Genomic DNA, 10,596 nt, shown 5'->3' with positions numbered 1-10,596 from the left:
GACCTGAGTGATAGCTATAAGCTCCATGGTTAAAGGTAATTTGGGCGAGCCTTGAGTCAGAATAGTTCACTCTAATCCAGAGGAGAGTCCATGTGTTGAATGCTTCTGTATTTGTGAGGCATGAAAGTATTGTAGCAACTCCTGATCGATCATTGAGTCTATCTTTGCTCAAGGACGACAAAAGGTAAGCTTGGGGGAGTTTGTTGACGGTAGATAAGTACTCTTTTTAATCGTACACATAGCATGAGAAAGGATTAAAATCAGAATACTATCTAGCCAAAGGGGTTATCACTAACAGAATTCCACAAGTTTTAGTGATTATCTATTTCTACAGGGGGTTATCAGAATATGAACAAAAGGAAGTCCACATGTCAGATTTATATAGAGAGAACACGTGAAACATCGACTAAATAATACTCTAGAAGGCTTGGGAAGACACCACCTGAAAGGTGGGGCCCACCTGCCATAGGGCAAGGGCGGGTGCCCCCACCCTGTTAAGGGCAGCTGCCCGAGGGGTTCAACCAATTAGGTTGAACCTCGCAGGTCCTGCCTCCACCAACTTTGAGGATTAATCTTAAACGCATGTTTAAGTCGGTTTGATCCAAGGGCTGTGGTGCTTCCTAGGGGGCTATAAATAAAGACCTTGACCCCCCTGGACAGGAATAGATTCAAGGGCTATGGTGCTTCTAGGATAGGAATAAAGACCCTGGTCTGTCTCTATTGGATTCTTAGCCACCATCTCAATTATATCTCTATAGTTCTTTAGCATAGCTACATAGGAATAGATCTAGAAGGAGTCAAGTCAATCATGGAGTCTAGATCTATCTTCAGTTCTTGGTAAACTCTTATTCTCTTTGTTATATTTATATTAGTTCTTGCTACTATGAATATGACTTTGATCTATTTGATTTTACCAGAATTGACTTTCTTCTATTTGCTTATATTCTCAATTATATTGTTATTAGTTTACCTTGATTATATGCTTAGTGAAGTTAGGTTAGAATTATGTTTATGCATAAGATCGTATAGCGCTTACTCATTAGATCGATGGGTAAGTGGTAAATATTGTGTAGGCGTGGTTCCTAGACCGTATTTATCTGTGATTACTCCTATAGTCTGGAGCTTGAGGTAGATCACGGGAGTGACAGTCCTATTGAGTCCTTTGTATTCCTTCTCCCGATTATAAGGATTGTAGAGCACCATTATTATAGGGAAGTTCTTGCTATGTTCATGATCTTTCTTGCTAATATCACTATGCATAGATATAATCTTTTCTAATGATGATGCCAGGTCTAATTGCACTAATCAAAGTATGCTTTTATAGTATAGTTAGGATACTTAGGATTTATTCTTGTAGATTGTCCTAATACCATGCTACTACTATAGACTTAGTAATCTAATTGAGATGATTATCATATTTATATTATGTCTATGAATTCTTATTTATCCTTTGTCACTTATTATTCATATTCATCTTATGTGACACTTACCCTACATGAGAGATAGATGAAGACATGGTTAAGGTCTCAATGATTACATGTAGTGCCCATTGCTCATTATCCATTGCAAGTCCATTCCAAGTGGTAAAAATATAAATAATGATACCTGGAATACTCCTGGTTAAAATACTACATCGGTATTATTTGTGTGCTTGCGGATCCTTTATTTATTTATTCCTACAAAAGCATATAGATTTAATACCAGCACTTCTACATCATGTTAGGGATGACAACCTAGCTTAAGTGATGTTAAGTAGTTTTGACACCGCTGCTAGGGATAGGTTTAAGAGTCTATTTTTAGTAGTTGCGTTAAGAAGTGTCAACACTCCCGAGAAGGGTTTGTCCTGAATCATTTTGATTAGACATGGGCGTAGCTCATAGCCAGGTGTTATGATAGGCTCCACAAATTTTGGTGGCCCAAAGCTTTTACGCATGCCATATAAGCAGATAGGAGTGGAATTAAAAACATCCATAAGGATGAACACAAAAATAATGAAGAGAATGGGATAAAATCGGAAAAGACAAAAGTATAATACAAGGTAAGCTAGACTCGCAATTAACTCAGCAACCATTTCCCCGGCAACGGCGCCAGAAATGCTTGTTGGTACAAATTAAATGCACATAAGAAAATATGACTATCTACAAGTGCACAAATATAATACCGATATAGCACTTCACCCGGAGGTTTTACATATCGTATCCGCAAGGAAACGTGCGAGTATAACTAAGGTCCAACCTAACCAGTAGATATCAATCCTAGCTAGAGATAAGAGGAGATCACTAAAACTATGGTTACTTTGAATCTCGGTAAAAAGGTATTTTCTAATGTTCTAACACGACTGGATAACTTGAATAGGGGTAGAAAGTAGAGTTCTCCCCTACCAGCATCTATATATGGCTGCCAATCCTTCTAATGAGTGATGGATTATAGAGGATTCAACGAATCTATAAAGTCACCTTCGCAAGCTACCATCTACCGGAAAGATAGGGGACATTCACAAGTAATCTAGATCTAAGCACCACGCTTACACCTATACTACTACTTCAATCTACAACGTCCTATAGACTAAAGTACTCAAAAGAATTGTGAACTAGAAGAACAATATGAATACAAAGTTACTTACATAAGAAGATGATGATTGAAGAACCTCAGAACCAAGTCCTGGGCGAGGGGGCTTGATCCCAGAGGATACAACCAAAGAGAAGCACCAACATGCCGAAACTCCTCCAGAATTCTACTCTCAACTCCTCTCTCTAATTCTAGAACTAGATAGCTACTCTAATAGGTAGATACATTCAAGGGACCCCTCTCACGTTGATCCAACCGGAGATAATGAATTAGTGTTTCAGGGATGCCTCTGTTAGGGGGCCAAGGGTCCCTTTATATAGCTCGGTGGGATGCATACGAGCCGTTCGATCAAACTGACTTCATGGTTGGTGGATATAGCCTCAAAGGTGGTGGAGAAAGCTTCCAGAAGCTAAGCTGAGGAGGATTTGGGGAAGGCCGCCCAGCCCTAGAGCCTAGGATTTGGGGGGAGGTCACCCGGCACTAGAGCCCAGGACGGCCAGCCATCTATTTTGACCTCTCGAGCCCACCTTTCTGATGGTTTGATATGGCCATGCCAGCAAGCAAGATGTCACAAGCTCCAAGTCAAGCTACAACAACTCAAGTTTTACCTACACCGACACCAGCCCAAGTCATCGATGGACCGGTTACACGTAGTCGTGCAAAGAAGTTACAACAAGAGGTCCACGCGCTACTTTGTGAGATTCATTTTAACATTAATGAGAATTATATACTACCTAAGTGTTCTACCTTGATTGTACTCAGGTATATAGAAAAAGAGAAGGATGAATCGGACCCTAAAGAATGAACCAGTGCAAGTTCCAGAAGACACTACAAAACGGACCAAAGAGTCAAAAACGGACCAGTGGATGTCAAGAACGGACCAGTGCAAAGAAATCTTCATAACTTTTCAATAACAAAAGCTATGAAGGCCCATGAGGACTTGTTGGAAAGCATGTCGAGTCTATTTTCCAATGAATCTAGTGGAGACCAGTTTGGATACTCCATATTGCCTGCAGGCTAATGTTAGTACAGACTGCTCAGAAGGTCAACAGTCTGTCATGACAGAATGTTGGTACAACTTGCCGTGCAAAACTGTACCAATCTACAACATTTCGTGGTGTATGGCATACATTGCTGGAAGCTCTTGGAATCTAGTTTCATATCCAAGAAACGGTTCGTCATTTGGACTTCCCAATAAAAAGTTATGGTCAGTTTATTAGAAACTGCTCTGGAGGCCAACAGTCACGCGAAGCCAGTTCGGGAATCCATTATGAGGGGACCTTTCACATTGCCTTCGCTGAGAAACTCTATTTCGTTTTCATACCTATCTAGAAGGGTTTTTCCTAGTATAAATATCCCCTACCTCTAAGCTATCAGCAACCTTTGATCATTTGATAAACTACATGATATTGCAGCCGCGCTGCTGAGTGCCTTACTCAACCTTTGTTCTTCCTTGTTCTTCTTGTACTTGTGAAGTGAATCCTCTGGGTTCCCCTACTTCGTGCTCTACGGCTTCCGTTTGGCTGCGCCGTATTGTGTGGATTAGTTCTGGATTGTGGTTCTGCGGTCGTTCGGAGATCGAGTCAAAGTCTTCGTTGTTTCAGTGCCTCTCTCCCCGTCGCTTGGTCGCATCCAACCTTTGTCAGGTATAAAGCTAGTTATCCGCTGTTCGCAGCAAGTTATCCTTGTTCTTTTGATCTACCGTCGTGAAGATCGGGCCACCCTCATATCGATTCATATCGGTACCCTATCAACTGGTATCAAAGCATTGGTTGTCACGGTAGATCTCACAATCATCCACATATCTACCTTTAGTATTTCTATCATTTGTTACTGTATTGTTCATCACCTATAGTCCACTGAAAAGCCACAAAAAAAATCCTAAAGCCCTTTGACGGTACTGTTATCTTGTGTTTTGTGTTCATCAAGTTGCTAGTCACCCTCTTCACATATATTGTGTTGTGTTTCGTTTGTTATCCGCGCCCCTGTTAGTATAAAAAAAGAGATAAAAAAATCAGTGAAAAAAAATTCAGAGAAAAGAAAAGAGAAAGAACAGAAAAAGTAGAAGAAGAGGAAAGGGGTTGTATTGCGGTTTGCTTACTGAAAAAAATTCAGTTTACGAATTCAGATTCTTGGTGATTTATATACCAGGAACGTTATATCATTTGAGCACATCAAATCACGTGATTTTCAGTACCGTAGCCTCCCTTGTTTAGCCACCTATAGCTCCACCTAAAACTGAAACCAAGACATTCGACTCGTAATCCTTGCGACCTCGGAATCACTTCTGTTGAGCTGCTACACTAGCACAATTCACTATCCTTGAGAACAGAAAAGAGCATTGGTAAGTAAGAGGTGAGGTTGTGTGATTCCACAAATTTACCCATTCCACTATATTTTACTTTAGTGCTAACATGGCAGGATCCAACTCAAGTATTCATGGTAATCGTCATGGAGGAGAACCCCCTGTTGCACGGGCTGAGTTGCGCCGAATGGCAGACTCACTCTTGTAGGCCATGGAGAGGATGCTTGATGCACGCATACCTGTAGATGGGCGGAGGGCTCCTCGGCATCAATCTGATGAATCTGGTGCTGAAAATTCTAATGGAGGACATGACCGTTTGAGAGATGGTCGTGGTGGTGGCAGGCGGGCTGGTCATCATGGCCAATATGGAGGACGAGCTCATGGACGTGGTCGTGGCCATCGTGTTCATTTTGATGATGAAGAATTTGATAACTTTGATCACGAAGAGGGGTCTGATGAGAATCCCTTTGCAAATGATGGGCTGCATAGGTGGCGCAATGATCACCGGCGGCATGCTCATCATGGAGATAGAGAACATCATCATGGTCGTCATAATATGGAAGATCCTGACAGCATTGCTCGTGTCAAGTTGAGTATCCCAAAATTCACTGGAAGAGAGGATGCAGATGCATATCTTGAGTGGGCTGAGCAGTGTGATCAAACTTTTAGAGTGCATAATCTCTCTGATCAGAGGTGTGTCAATCTTGCTTCAGTGGAGTTCTCTGGTTATGCTCTGACTTGGTGGAATCAGATACAAGAGAATCAAGTTGTGTTGGTCCGTGAACATATCAACACATGGGAAGAGATGAAGCAAGTGATGAAAAGGCGATTTGTACCATCAAGTTATCAGTGTGACCTTCACAATAGGTTACAAATGTTGAAGCAAGGAAGAAGATCGGTTGATGAGTATTATAAGGAGATGGAACTATTGTTAGTGCGGACTGGAGTTAGAGAGGATCCAGAGTCAAAAATGGCAAGATTTTTGGGTGGTCTCAATGAGGACATTGCTGGTTTTGTTGAGACGTTTCCATATCATACGTTGCAAGACCTTGTTGATCAAGCTATGCATACTGAAAGAAAAATTCAGCAAGAGACACGTGGAAAATCTTATGCAAGTCATTCTATTGCAGCCCCATGGCGCAAGCAGCAGTCCAGCACTTCTTTCGGTGGGGGACGGTCCCAAGGTGCTGCAGCTAGGCCCTCCTCATCTAATGCTCCTTCAAAGATGGTGGTTTCTACAACATCATCTCCTAGAAATCAGCAGCGTCCTGCTACAAGCGCAGCAGCCCCAACTGTTGCTTCCTCATCTACTACTTCCTCTGCACATAGTAGAGAAATTGTGTGCAACAAGTGCCATGGTCGTGGACATATTGCTGCACAATGTCCTAGTAGGAGGATCATGATTGTGAATGAGAATGGTGAATGGGATTCTGAAAGTGATCAAGAGGAAGAAGGTCCAAGATATGATGAGGATCATGAAAACAATGATAATAAGATCCAACCCGATGAAGGTGATAACAACTGCTTTATTTCTCTTCGTGTGCTTAGTGTTACTGCTGCAAAGGAAGAGAATGGGCAGCGACACAATCTTTTCCACACTCGAGGCATGATCAAAGAGAATTTGTGTAGAATTATTGTTGATAATGGCAGCTGCAACAATATTACTAGCCAAGAATTGGTTGATAGAATGGAGCTAAAACAAAGGCGTCATCCTAATGCATACAAGATGCAGTGGCTGAATGATTGTGGTACGATGCGTGTGAGCCATGTTTTCTCTATTGGGAGGTATAATGATCATGTGGAGTGTGATGTATGTGGTGCCTATGCAAGCGTGCCAGCTGCTGCTAGGTAGACCATGGTTATATGATCGTGATGTTCAGATTTTTGGAAGAACCAACAAGCTGTCTTTTGTGTACAAAGGAGAGCAAATTTCTTTGCTTCCTTTGACATCGGAGGAAATCTTAAAAGGTGATCTCAAGAAGAAACAGAGAGAGCGAGAACCACTTAAGAGTGACCCACAAAAATAGTGAGGAAGAGTTTCCACAGCCAAATAAAACCCCACAGCTACAAAGAACCCAAAAACTAGGAAAACAGGGGTTAGTTATGATGGCTAGGAAAGGGGATCTAAAGGAGTTGAGTGAACCTAATGCCAAGTTCTTTGTACTCTTGTACAAGGACACTCTTTTTGCTTCTAACACCTTACCCTCTACCCTGCCAAGTGTTGTTTTTGATGTCTTACAGGATTTCGAGGATGTGTTTCCAGACGAGGTGCCACCATGGCTGTCACCCAAGAGAGGGATCGAGCATCCAATTGATTTGGTTCCTGGTGCTTCCCTCCCAAATCGCGCTGCCTACCGCACCAATCCAGAGGAAACCAAGGAAATCCAGCGACAAGTGGAGGACTTGATCAAGAAAGGGTATGTGCAAGAAAGTCTTTCACCTTGTGCTGTCCCAGTCCTTTTAGTTCCTAAGAAAGATGGATCTTGGCGAATGTGTGTGGACTGTCGTGCAATTAACAACATCACTGTGAGGTATAGGCATCCCATCCCAAGATTAGATGGTATGCTTGATGAACTTAGTGGTGCCATAATTTTCACTAAAATTGATTTAAGGAGTGGTTATCACCAAATTCGTATGAAAGAAGGAGATGAATGGAAAACAGCCTTTAAAACAAAATTTGGGCTGTACGAATGGCTGGTGATGCCCTTCGGTTTGACAAATGCACCTAGTACGTTTATGAGATTGATGAACCATGTGCTTCGAGCTTTTTTTGGAAAGTTTGTTGTTGTTTATTTTGATGACATCTTAATTTACAGCAAGTTCCTTGACGATCATGTAAAACATATCCAATGCGTGCTTGCTGTCCTACGTGAGCAACAATTGTATGCTAACCTTGAAAAGTGCACCTTTTGCACTGACAAGGTAGTTTTTCTTGGATTTGTTGTCTCAGGGCAAGGTGTGGAGGTCGATGAAGAGAAGATCAAGGCTGTACAAGAATGGACGCCTCCACAGAACGTGAGTCAAGTGAGGAGCTTCCTTGGGCTTGCTGGTTTCTACCGGCGGTTTATGTGAAATTTCAACACCCTTGCTGCCCCTATGAACGAGCTTACTAAAAAAGAAGTGCCTTTCAAATGGGAAGAAGCACATCAAAGGGCATTTGATGAGTTAAAGAAGAAGCTAACAACAGCTCCGGTCCTTGCACATCCCGATTTCGGTAAGACTTTTGAGATTGAATGTGATTCAAGCCGAATTGGTATTGGAGGTGTGCTCATGCAAGAACGAAGGCCAATTGCATACTTCAGTGAAAAGCTAAGTGGTCCAACTCTTAATTATTCAGTTTATGATAAAAAACTATATGTTCTTGTTCGGAGTTTGGAAACTTGGCAACACTATCTTTTTCCTAAAGAATTTGTAATACACTCAGACCATGAATTTTTGAAACATCTTAAAGGTCAACTAAAACTGAACCAAAGACATGCAAAATGGTGTGAATTCGTTAAATCTTATCCTTATGTGGTTAAATACAAGAAAGGAAAGGAAAATGTGGTAGCTGATGCTTTGTCCCGACGTCATGCTTTGCTTACACAACTTGATGCTAAAATTCTGGGATTAGAAAGTATAAAGGAAATATACACTACTGATTCATACTTTGCTGAACCATATACAAAGTGTTGTGATAGCAAAGGATGGGAAAAATATCATGTGCATGGTGGATTCTTATTTCGAGCTAACAAACTATGCATTCCAGATTGCTCTGTTCGAATTTTACTTGTGCAGGAAGCTCATGCAGGTGGGCTTATGGGCCATTTTGGAGCCAAGAAGACAGAGTAAGTGTTGTCCGACCACTTCTTTTGGCCAAAGATGAGAAGAGACGTGGAGAGACATGTTCTTCGCTGCGAGTCATGCCACAAAGCTAAGTCTCGTTTGAACCCTCATGGACTTTACACTCCTCTTCCTATTCCTAGTGCTCCATAGGAAGACATATGTATGGATTTTGTTCTTGGATTACCACGCACCAAGCGGGGAAAGGATTCGATTTTTGTTGTGGTCGATCGATTTAGCAAAATGGCGCATTTTATTCCATGCCACAAAAGTGACGATGCTTCGCATATTGCTGATTTATTTTTCAAAGAAGTTGTGCGCTTGCATGGAGTACCACATACTATTGTTTCTCATCGAGATACAAAATTTTTGAGCTATTTCTGGAGAAACTTTATGGGGAAAACTTGGGACACGGTTGTTGTTTTACACAACACGTCATCCGCAAACGGATGGACAAACTGAAGTTGTGAATCGAACACTATCAATATTACTGCGAGCTGTTCTCAAAAAGAATTTAAAACTTTGGGAAGAAAGTTTGCCACACATTGAGTTTGCATACAATAGGGCAGTGCATTCGACTACTAAATTTTGCCCATTTGAAATTGTATATGGGTTCAAACCCACTGCTCCCATAGATCTTTTGCCTTTACCTGTGCAGGAACGATTGAACTTCAATGCAAGCAAGCGAGCTGAATTTGTCAAGAGCCTTCATGACCGAGCTCGAATCAACATTGAGAAGATGACCAAGATATATGAGAAGCGTGCGAACAAGAGTCGAAAAAAAATGTTATTTGAGGCTGGAGATCTCGTTTGGGTATATCTACGCAAGGATAGATTCCCTGAACAACGCAAGAGCAAGTTGCAGCCCAGAGCTGATGGTCCCTTCAAAGTGCTTCGCAAGATCAATGACAACGCATATGAAATTGATCTCCCAAGTACATATGGTGTGAGTACAAGCTTCAATGTCGCCGATTTATCTCCTTTCCTGGGACTGGACGAGTCGAGGATGACACTTTTTGAAGGGGGGAGGATGATATGACCATGCCAGCAAGCAAGATGTCACAAGCTCCAACTCAAGCTACAACCACTCAAGTTTTACCTACACCGACACTAGCCCAAGTCATCGATGGACCGGTTACACGTAGTCCATTGGCGGACCCAAGGGGGGGGGGCTGGGGTGGCTGCAGCCCCCGTCTTGGACTCAAAAATCTTTTAACAAGTTTTCTTTTTTGCAAAAGATTCTATATATTTGGTATTTTTTTATGCTTATTCTATGAATTTTTGCCATTGAACACTTTGAATCAATATTGAATTATCAATCTGAGCTATATCTATTAGTGTACTGCATTAAGTAAGCAAAAAAAATTTAGTCTATGTTATTTAGCCCCCCTCTTGGTCCGTTTCTGGGTCCGCCACTGACGTAGTCGTGCAAAGAAGATACAACAAGAGGTCCACATGCTACTTTGTGAGATTCATCTTAACATTAATGAGAATTATATACTATCTAAGTGTTCTACTTTGATTGTACTCAGGTATATAGAAGAAGAGAAGGATGTATCGGACCCTGAAGAACGAACCAGTGCAAGTTCCAAAAGACACTACAAAACGGACCAGAGACTCAAAAACGGACCAGTGGAAGTCAAGAACGGACCAGTGCCAAGAAATCTTTATAACTTTTTATTCACAAAAGCTATGAAGGCCCATGAGGACTTGTTGGAAAGCTTGTCGAGTCTATTTTCCAATGAATCTAGTGACGACCAGTTTGGATACTTCATATTGCCTGCAGACCAGAATTAGTACAGACTGCTCAGAAGGTCCACAATCTGTCGTGATAGAATGTTGGTACAACTTGCCATGCAAAACTGTACCAATCTACAACGTTTCGTGGTGCATGGAATACA

The sequence above is a fragment of the Sorghum bicolor genome, chromosome 6, assembly GCF_000003195.3.
Source record: "Sorghum bicolor cultivar BTx623 chromosome 6, Sorghum_bicolor_NCBIv3, whole genome shotgun sequence".
NCBI lineage: Eukaryota > Viridiplantae > Streptophyta > Magnoliopsida > Poales > Poaceae > Sorghum > Sorghum bicolor.
The sequence above is the reverse complement of the archived record's forward strand: the minus strand, read 5'-3'. Positions refer to the sequence as shown.